The 11,467-nt window shown below is 47.6% G+C and overlaps 1 pseudogene; it reads right to left on the bottom strand.

Annotated features, from left to right (window-relative positions):
* Nucleotides 1-432: 432 nt before the first annotated feature.
* Nucleotides 433-11,114, bottom strand: LOC119176901 (uncharacterized; annotated as a pseudogene).
* Between the last annotated feature and the right edge of the window lie 353 nt (nucleotides 11,115-11,467).

Below are 11,467 nucleotides of genomic sequence, written 5' to 3'. Positions count from 1 at the left end.
TGTACCTGGCAATGACAAGTGGTAAGCGGTGACTTTTCTTCCCGCACATGACATCAACTTGCGCAACACCCTTTACACTGATTGCGGTGTCATTGTACACTCCGGGTTTTATGTCATCACTGTTGTACGATAGGCTGGGGAAGTTTGCCACAAGGACTTTTTTAGACAAAATTTTAACGGCAGCCCCAATATGCAGCTCAATCGGTATTTCATGGCCATTTATGATTACATTTAAAACTATGGGAGGCGGGCTGCCTCCTCTGTTCGTTTGGCATAGTGTGAGCAAATCTTGCTCTGCTTCCGGTACTTCTAACGTGTGGACAACTCGCGTTTCGCACATTTTTGTGACATGAGCAAGTTTACAGTGCTTAAAATAGGCACTTTTTAAAACTGGGCACCTTCTAGAAGTGCGCTGCCCACAACTATGACAAACTACTGCAGTTTTTCGTGAATTGTTTTTTTTTTCAGGTACCTTGCTGGCTGCGCAGGCTTTCTTTCGTTTCCTTGCCAATGGAGTTCAGCGTTGCTGGCTCCAGCGTTGTCGGACTGCATATCTTAGGTGTCCTTTTGTGCAGCTTTTATCATGGTGGCTACCTTTCCCACCCAGTCCCAGGTGACCTCGTTGTCGGTAAACGCGCCCAGGTGGCATTGGATGGTGTCGCTCCGTAGTCAAGCAATGAGGCGGTCACGTAGCGCTTTTTCCAGGAAAGTTCCAAACGAGCATGCCGCAGCAAGCCTCTTCAGTTCCACGAGAAACTGCGTAAAGGTTTCATTCGACTCCTGGTTCTATCGATAGAAGTGGTATCGCTCAGTGCCCTCCGACCGCTTTAGGGAGTAGTGCTGTTGTAGCACCTTCTTGACATCTTCGTACTTCACTTCGGTGGGCCTTTTCGGCAGCAGTAAGCTGATTGATTGATATGCGGGGTTTAACGTCCCAAAACCACCATATGATTATGAGAGACGCCGTAGTGGAGGGCTCCGGAAATTTTGACCACCTGGGGTTCTTTAACGTGCACCCAAATCTGAACACACGGGCCTACAACATTTCCGCCTCCATCAAAAATGCAGCCGCCGCAGCCGGGATTTGAACCCGCGACCTGCAGGTCAGCAGCCGAGTACCTTAGCCACTAGACCACCGTGGCGGGGCGGCAGCAGTAAGCTACGTAGTGCCCCGTAGGCCTTCTCTCTTATGATAGTCAGGAAGACTTCAACCTTCTTTCCGGTGTATATTCCATTTGCTTTCGCAAATAACTCGAATTTTTCTTGGTAGATATCAATGTTACCCGAATACGCACAGAACTCCGGCAGCTCTCAGAAAGTTTTAGCCATAGCTTCTGTGCCACTTCATCCCATCTTCGTCACTAGTTTTGGAATGCTGACGCCGATGTTCGAAAACCGTTTACTGCATCTGATGGCAGGAACACAACTAACACGACACAGCCTGGTCACCGCACTTTTAACAAGATAGCAGCACAACAAAAGATGCACGCGCATGCTCTACGCAATGAACAGCAAAAGAGAGATAACATCACAGACACGTTTCTCGCAATTACAAAAATCTGTATGTGCCTAAACTACGAGCGACAGTAGTCATTCTAACCAATTTCCAAAATCTGCTTTCAAGCGAGGGGACTACACGGGCTTTTGTCATTACTTGTAAGCCCTTTGATTGGTCACAAGTTACTGACAAACCAAATGTTGGTGCACAAGTTGAGCAGTTTACAGAGCTTGTATAAAACAGCATGCGTAAGTTTATACCGCAATATACGCCTGAACATGGTACCCCATTGCTTTTCTCCGGAACCTATAAGTGCACCGAAGCATAAATATCGTGCACACAAGAAGGCTAAAGGTTCTCCATTTAGCAAGTGGAAGGTAAAGTTTAGCTTTTTCCAAGCTCTTCTAGGCTTCACTGTGAGTGTGCGGCGCCTTCCGGCCAAGCCTGGCGTTTTTAAAGACGATAGTCTTTCCTCGGAACCTTCGACGAAAAAATTTTGGTCTGTCTGCCTGCACATATGTCTGTTTGTTTGCCTTCTACGGTACTTTAAACGGCACAAAAGTGGCCAAACGGTACTCTAAACGACCGACCCCATCCGCAGCGCCCACCAACATTGGTTGAACGTTCATACTTGTGCGATTGTCAATTAAAAAGCAATTATTCCGCATTAACGAGGCACCATAACGACATGTCAATATTCAGTATGTGTGTCTCTTACTAGAAAAGGCATACATAAGTAATTATAAGGACCATAGCATTTATCCCGTTGCGCTGACCAAGTAACGCTTGCATGAAAAGTCAAGTGTTTTCAACACTTTGCTAAGACGACACAGTGGTGGCACCTACCAATCGCCCTGCGTTCTACGCCTTATCACCTCCGAGACAGGCGCGCAGGGCACGCGCACTTCGTTTTCCAAGATAACTGCCAGATAGCGCTCATGTCTCACGTGTGACGTGACTTGATGCGCTCGTTCGCCTCCGCTGCAGGCTCTAGACACTGTTGCGTAGCGTATGTTTATCAGCTCGCGACTGCTTCTGCGCAGAGCCGATAAGACGAGCGGACGAGACGACGGTGAGTTAAACAAGGTTTATGTACAGCATATATACAGAGGCGTTACAATTTCGGCACTGGGGCCGACAGAGACTCGAAGAGCCGAGCTCTCCTCTCTAACATATAGGTCAGCCTTTCGCCTAAGACCGCTGACTCACACACATGTCGGCACTCCGACACGGGGACTCCTCTCCTAGGACCTCCGATCGCGACGCGCCGCAGGGCTTCTTTTATTTACACCGGGTCCAACCAAAATGTCCAATCAGAAGCGCCGCTGGTCGTCAGGGCAGATTCCGCCAATGGGGGTCGCCGCGCCATGCGTCAGACCACCAGACACGCGGCCGCCGGCTCGCTGTCACGTGCGCAGCTGACTCACTGCACATGGGCCAGAGGGGCGCCGCGCGTGTTCACGCCGTCGAGGTGATCGCGCCAGGCGGACTGGCCTTGACCCAGATTGCCTTTTTCAGCGGCACAGACGTTTGACGAGGACTCGCTGGCATAACAGCACCCCCGCCGCCAGACAATGCACCGGAAAGACGAGCTGCTTCCACGGGGCTCGGATGTCAGGTGCGCTCGTTCGCCAGGTCCCTCCAGGTTCGCCTCCAGGGCCATGGGGAGAATACAGCTCCAGACTGGTCCGGGAACACATTCCACTTTTGACGACGGATCCCAGCTCCACTGGCTTGTCGCCACAACTTGCTGGCCAACTTCGCTCGTCTCTTCTGACCATCTTCGGTTTCAGCACTTGTCGATGGTTCTGCAACTTGCTAAGAACGGTTCGACAACAGACAACACACGACACAAGCAAGTGCCCCCGGTCACCCGACAGAACACCAGACAAAGTATAGTACAACATATACCTATCTACGTGTTTATCGGAATTTTGTTCCCTCTACATCAAGAGGCACATGTGGGACAAAAGACCCCTAAAATGACAACTCAATTTTTTTTTCACGTACAACAACGTAAGGGATTAGAATACCACATAAAGTTGGCCCCTTGAGATCACTCTGAACAAGAGCGCTCAGCCCAGGTCGTGATGAGGTCAAAATTTTGCCCCGAATCGCCAGCCAGAAACCGAAAGGTTGAGAAGGTACTAACTAAACGCATTGCTCAATGCACCTGCATTAGCGTTTACCTTTCCCTTTTTTTTTTCTTTAGCGAACGTCAAAGTTGCGCTGTGGAGCAACATGCTCCACCTCAGTAACCGGCCACTTTTAGGCGACGATACCTATGCGGCACCAAGAGCGGCTCACACTTGCGACGTTGCACAGGGGAACAACGATACGGCTTGCTACTGATTGACTCCTCACCGCTTAGCTCGATATCGTGTTCGATCACCGTCGTGTCTCCGGGACGGTCCGACAACACATACCCAAACTCGGAAACAATCTTTCTCAGGTCCTTTTTCTCAGCTCCTCCTTCACTTAAGCTAGGCTCTAGGTTTATCTGCTCCCGGATTACTTTCGATCCCCCTTCAATTACCTCACTAGAACCCAAAATTTCTGCTTCCTCTTCCTTTGAAGCATTCAACAACAGATTTACGACCGCTTGATGTTGAACGTATGGTTTCATCAAGTTGTAAATTTTGTCCGGCCGCCTTCCTAATTTCACTTCATAATTTGAATCGCAAGGCTTCGATAATACTGTGGCGGGCCCTTCCCAATCAACCTCAAGCTTGTTCCTTTTGGACGGCTGCAGCAGCATTACCTGATTATCAACTTCAAAAACACGCTTCTTCACCGATTCCTCGTAGTGCTCCTTCGACAGCACTTTTGCCGCGTTTTCCTGGCTTTCCACTAGCGCTTCAATTTGGCTTTCCACTAGCGCTTCCATCGAGAGATCCTCACGCTGCTCTCGAATGAGCGTCTCTCGATCAACTCTCGGCGGCTCGCTCCAACTTTCCGCTACAGGCGAGAGCGTTGCAACCCTCTCGCTCTGACTCAATGGCGCCATGTCGTCTCCCCTTTCTACGAAAACTGCGCCGGTCGTGTCGGCGACGGGCCGCTCGCGTGACTGCTCACATGACTCATGCGGAAACTCTCCTTTCTGGGGTTCCGTCGACCCGCCGACAAGGTCACTTGAGAGTTCACCGCATGGAACCAGGTCCAGCTTCCGCGAAAGCTTTCGCGCTTGCGATCGCGTGAGGGCCATGCACGCAAAGTTGGGGAAGAACGATTTGCCCTGCTCTTTGAGGAGCTGCTCCGAGTTGTTGGAGAAAAGATAAGGAAAACGATCGTTCAGCGCGGCAGACACAGCCGCTTCGGTGCGAAGCTTACCGAACGGGCCTTCAATGACAACGGTAGCGATTGGTAAGCGAACACTCTGCTCCTCGGCGACTTGCCTGATCAACGCGCATTCTCCTGTGAAGTCATCCGGAGACACCAATGAAGGATGGACAACGTCCATGGTTGCCGCTGAGTCTCTAAGTGCTCGGCACGTTTTCTCATTCACCCTAATTTCTTGGAGATACGGCTCCAACAACCGCATGTTTTTTTCTGATTCTCGGATTGTTGCGAAGGCAAACTTTTCCTGACAGTTTCTCGCGATGTGTCCTTCCTTTTTGCAGTTGTAGCAGATTAGCGGCTTCCGTTTGTTTTCCGATTCGAATGCCTGTGTGGTAGAAACCTCACTCGATTTCTCCGCTTCTGTTTGCCCTTCCCCTACACTGTCCTTCGTAAGAGACGGGTCCTTCTTGAAATTACGGTGCGGAACGGGTTTCCGTTGATCAGGTTTCCTTGAAAAGCCCTCTTTCCTTTCATCCTTTTCAACGCGCACTGCCCTGCTATGCAACTTTCGGCGAGTATAATACTCCTCAGCTAACTCAGCTGCCTTATTTAACTGTACTTCCCCAAGTCTGTCCTGCAGCCAAAGTCTGACATTATCCACGATGCAGCGGTAGAATTGCTCCAATGCAACGCATTCCACCACTTTATCGCGGTCGTCATAAACACCTTCGCCCTTGAGCCATTCAATTAAATCGGCCTTAAGACGAAACGCGAAGTCAACGTGTGACTCATTCCCCTTTTCAGCATACCGGAACCTTTGCCTGAAAGCCTCGGGTGACAACTTATAACGTCTTAAGAGCACTTCCTTGACCTCGTCATAGCTCTCAAATGCTTCCCTCGACAAGCAAGTTATCGCGTCGGACACTTCGCCGGGAAGAAGAGCTAGCAGGTTCCGCGCCCAAAGAGACCGCTCCAAAGCGTTTCGCTCACAGACGTGTTCAAACTTGACGAGATACTTCGCCATGTCCTCGCCTACTACGAACGGTGGCAGTTGGTCACGAATTCTAAAACCGCTGACCTGAATCGTCGGAGAAGCTACGCTAGGCGCCTGCGAACACTGTAGGATTGCCAATTCTAGTCGTTTCATCTCTAGGCGCTCTTGTCTCTCGGCCTCCTCGCGCTCGCGACGTTCGCGCCTTTCAGCTTCTTCGCGAGCTTCGCGCCTTTCAGCTTCTTCACGTTCGCGAGCTTCGCGCCTTTCAGCCTCCTCACGTTCGCGAGCTTCTACTTCTCGCCTTTCAGCCTCCTCACGGCGTGCTTTAATATCCACCCAGGCCTCATCGACTTCCTCAGCCGACACTCCCTCATCCTTCATGATCTCAAGGATCGCTTGCTTTCGTTTCGCACGGCCCAAAGTAATGCCGAGTTCCTCACAAATTTCGATGAGTTCCTTCACCTTGAGGTTCTCCATCGTTCACACTAGCCTCTTGCTGTTTGCCCCTGTTAACAATTTACTTGCCGTACCCACTATAAGTCAACTAGCAAGACGCGCAAGCAATTTTTCACTCTCCCGTGTTTACCCCCTCCGCATTAACTTTGGTTTCAAAGCACTTCGACTTTGCTTGAAACGATCAAAGCTCACTCTAATGCTTCACACAGCCCTTCTCTAAACTACTACAACCTGAGCTAGAGTAGTCTGGTGAACTGAGGGGAAAACATCAGGCACTCACCGCATCGATGTCGCTGACGCCGGCCGATCCCGCAGCTGCCAACCACTGTTGCGTAGCGTATGTTTATCAGCTCGCGACTGCTTCTGCGCAGAGCCGATAAGACGAGCGGACGAGACGACGGTGAGTTAAACAAGGTTTATGTACAGCATATATACAGAGGCGTTACAATTTCGGCACTGGGGCCGACAGAGACTCGAAGAGCCGAGCTCTCCTCTCTAACATATAGGTCAGCCTTTTGCCTAAGACCGCTGACTCACACACATGTCGGCACTCCGACACGGGGACTCCTCTCCTAGGACCTCCGATCGCGACGCGCCGCAGGGCTTCTTTTATTTACACCGGGTCCAACCAAAATGTCCAATCAGAAGCGCCGCTGGTCGTCAGGGCAGATTCCGCCAATGGGGGTCGCCGCGCCATGCGTCAGACCACCAGACACGCGGCCGCCGGCTCGCTGTCACGTGCGCAGCTGACTCACTGCACATGGGCCAGAGGGGCGCCGCGCGTGTTCACGCCGTCGAGGTGATCGCGCCAGGCGGACTGGCCTTGACCCAGATTGCCTTTTTCAGAGGCACGGACGTTTGACGAGGACTCGCTGGCATAACAACACTCTAACGTATATCATCAACCAATTTTCTTGCGCAGAACATAAAATAAACGTATTGTTCACTCTCTCCAGACACAAGACTGTCGTCTTTAGACGGCATTTGCCGTGTAACGTGTAGATATGGGTCAATTTTTTAGTTTAAACTAGCAAACATTGATGTTGACTCGTCTGTTGTGCAGGATATGGATAACCTACGCAACATAGCACGATCAATTAGGCTATCTGCTTAATTGATCGTGCTATGTTGCCGTAAATGGCCAAACGCCTTCCTTGTACAAAGTGACTAGTAGATTCCCTCAAGGGCTGGTATAACACCTATTCTTATTATTAATTCAGGTTAAGGATGTTTCTTTTGGAAGTCGTTATTTTTTTATTTTGTATGCTGATGACATTAGGATACTTAAGGAAATTCATTCAATTAACGACTGTCACTTGCTGCAGACAGATTTGTCTTCTTTCTCCGAGCGGTGTGATAACAATAACCTTTGTCTTAATACCCCGAAAACGAAATTCATGAATATATCTCACAAAACTTCCATCGTGTCACATAAACACTCTGTCAATACCATGTCTTTTTATAAGGTATATGATTTAAGTGGTCTTGGTGTTCTTTTTGATAGCACGCTAAATTTTTCTGCTCGCACTAAATGTACTGCCATGCGTGGTCTTCAATCTGCAAGCTGTGTTTGTAGAATCTCTCGAGAATTCAGTTCTCCTACAGCCTTCCACAAGTATGTCTTCCTCAACTTGAATAAGCATCGGTGATCTGTAATTATATTGCTGAATCTAGCAGTGATACCATTGAGCGAGTCGCGAAAAAAATTTATAAGCATTTACAATCATCGTTTAAATTACTCTGGATCTCGTCCCAGCGCTGCCAGATTTTTATCCTTGCCGTCACTTCACACCTGACGAAATCGCGCTGGCCTCTTATTAAAGACGATAGTCTTTCTTGGGGACCTTTGACGGAAAAATTTTGGTCTGTCTGTACATTTGTCTGTTTGTCCGCCCTAACGATACCTCAAACGGCTGCAAACGACCAACCCCATCCGCAGCGCCCACCAATATTGCTCAAGTTTTAGCGTTCATATTTGTGCGATTGTAAATTAAAAAAAGCGAACAGTGAGCAAATCTGAGGCGCCATAACAACACGTCTAGGTTTTGTATATCTGCTTTTATACGAGAAGAGACACACACAAGTAACTCCAAGAACTGTAGCGTTTATCGTGCTGCACTGACAGTGCAAAGAGATGCTCAAAAAGGTGTTTCCAACGCTTTGCTACGAAGGCACGGTGGTGACACCTGCCCGTCGCTTTGCATTCTACACCTTATCACCTCCGTGACTGGCACGCATCTTTCTCCGCGGTCGCGCACGCCTTCGTTTTCGAAGATATCTGCCAGATGGCGCTCGGGCCTAACGTGCCTAGATGCGCTTGTTCGCCTCCGCTACACGCTCGAGGCACTCTAACGCAGCGCCTTCAGAATACCATTCACTGATTTTCTTGCGCAGAACATCAAACAAATGTTTTGTTCCCTCTCTTCAGACGCAAGACTATCGTCTTTCGATAACATTTACAGTGTAACATGTAGATTCGGGCCAATTTTTTTACAAACTAGTTAACGGCATTATATCCTGCCATTTGCTTCTGACATGTGTCAATTTTCGCAGTCTGCGTAAGTTAAGCAGGGAGAATTGACCATGTAATGTACCTACCAAGTTCTTTCAACGCTCTACCGTTCACAAAATACAATGTCTATATAATTATAACTTTCATGATCTCGGTGTTTTTCACAGTTTACTGTCATTGTTTTTATCTCAGCTTTGCAATGTCTCAACATAGTTTTTCCCAATGTACAGATTCTTCCCTTTTCCGTTTTTCAGGAAGCCTTACAAAAAGTTGTGTATATTCTCCTTTATTTTTCTCTTCCTTTTCATGACTCTCGTCTTGTGTTTTTATTGTTCTCATTTGACGTTGAATTTTTTTAATGTGTTTTCACTCAATTTTTTATTCGATTTTTCTTAGGAGTGCCTGTATTGTATTGTTACTTTGTGTTGTTTCACTTTTGCGTGCACCTGCACAAAGATTTCACGGTTGTTTCACGGCACGCTAAATATATCATTTATTATTATTATTATTATTATTATTATTATTATTGTTATTATTATTATTATTATTATTATTATTATTATTATTATTATTATTATTATTATTATTATTATTATTATTATTATTATTATTATTATTATTATTATTATTATTATTATTATTATTATTATTATTATTAATATTATTATTATTATTATTATTATTGAAGAGGATATTCACTAAGTGGGCAATGTTAAACCAGCACTTGTTCTACCGATTGCCATTGTTACACGAGCTGCGATTCCATACTTTTCTGCCACGCAACATGTCATCTGTCATCGTGCTTCCTCTCTCAACATTACTTGTATATGGTATTTTTTACGAAGCACCTTGAAGCATTGGTCATTGTTGTGTGCTGAAGGGCTTGACTACCATGCAGAATGTCTACGTTGTATTCCTAATCGAAGAAAGATCAAGATTTCAATGTGATAGCATTATTGAGCCTGTTTCACAGAATTTCCGGCGTAATGATTGGCGTCATTGTTTGGGAGTGAAACATTGGCGTTGTGCATGAGTGAGAAGTGGATATATATGCAAGAAAATAAGTAAATATGAATCTTTGGTCCAAGACAAAATCGAACAAGGGACTTTGGCGTGGCAAGGCCGTGTTCTACCACAGAGGCACGCCAATGCTTTAAACATCGATAAGAAAAAAAAACGCCATAAGAATTTTCTGTAGCAGAAGCAGTCTCTTGCATATAATGTTGCGTGGCAGAATCGTAGAGCTGCACAAGGCATCAAAACGTGTGAACTGCGCGACGAGTGGGTGGTTTAAAGCTGCCCACCTATTACAAAGTGTGCAGCTGCGCAGGTGCCCGTGGTGCTTTACTGACTCATATTACGTACTTCGCCGATACGCAGAAGTTTAATTATGACGTATACCTCGTAACTGTAATTGTAGTAGGCATTCTAGGAAATTTGGGAACGGCCAATGATGTTTGATTTGTGGGTTTTAACGTCCCAATACCACGATAAGATTGTGAGAGACGCCGTAGTGGAGAGCTCCGAAAATTTTGACCACCTGGGGTTCTTTAACGTGCACCCAAATCTGAGCACACGGGCCTACAACATTTCCGCCTCCACCGGAAATGCAGCCGCAGCAGCCGGGACTCGATCACGCGACGTGCGGGTCAGCAGCCGAGTACCTTAGCCACTAGACCACCGTGGTGGGGGGAATGGCTAATGTTACGCGCACAAAGGTTCCTTTCCATGCGGCACAGTTGAAGACGATGTGGACGAGGCCCGTTTACACAACGGCGCTCTGCCCCGCCACGGTGGTCTAGTGGCTAAGGTACTCGGCTGCTGACACGCAGGTCGCGGGATAGGATCCCGGCTGTGGTGGCTGCATTTCCGATGGAGGCGGAAATGTTGTAGGCCCGTGTGCTCAGATTTGGGTGCACGTTAAAGAACCCCAGGTGGTCGAAATTTCCGGAGCCCTCCTCTACGGCGTCTGTTATATTTATAGGGTGATTTTGGGACGTTAAACCCCACAATCAATCAATGAATCAATCACTACGGCGTTCTGCTCTTGAAAGCGCAGCTGAAGAGTCTTCCTAACATTTCAATTTAAGGACAACGGCGACGGCATCGCATTTTCTGCGACACTGGCTGTTAAGTGCAATAGTGACAAAAGAACAGCGTATATACATTTTCCTGTATCATCATTTCATTTGCATGCTTCTTACTGGCTTCGCTGATAGAAAGATTCAAATCAGTGCCAGTGAAGAGCTCAAGTTTCATAAAACGATACTGTCAGTTCAAATGCAACAATAAAATATGCGCTGAAAACATTTTCCTCTCGTAATTTACACTTAGCCAGATACTGAAAACCAGGATACCGAGTAGCACATCCACATCGTTATTGTAATCTGTTTGCCTGATTGTTAGCCGTTTTCCTATGTCGCGTCTGATATTAACTTTTTGCACCCACGTGGCGTCAGTGCCGTTTACCTTACGTTCGCCTTGTCACCGTGCACGAAATTGTTGTGTGCGTGTAACTCGGAGCAAACCGGTCAAGGAAAGATAGTTTACTCGACGCCTCTCACAACAATTTTCGCTACAGCACTGGGCTTTCATTTTCCGCTTGTTTTTTTTTTTTGCCACGTCCTCCTGCCGCATTTCACGCGGCTTGTTTTGTCAAGTGAAACGCAACGCGCACGTCCTCCACAGCGACGCCGCGTTTTGTTGCGCGCCTTCAAAGGTAGCCGCG

Source organism: Rhipicephalus microplus, chromosome X (assembly GCF_043290135.1).
Source record: "Rhipicephalus microplus isolate Deutch F79 chromosome X, USDA_Rmic, whole genome shotgun sequence".
Classification (NCBI taxonomy): domain Eukaryota; kingdom Metazoa; phylum Arthropoda; class Arachnida; order Ixodida; family Ixodidae; genus Rhipicephalus; species Rhipicephalus microplus.
The sequence above is the reverse complement of the archived record's forward strand: the minus strand, read 5'-3'. Positions and strand labels throughout refer to the sequence as shown.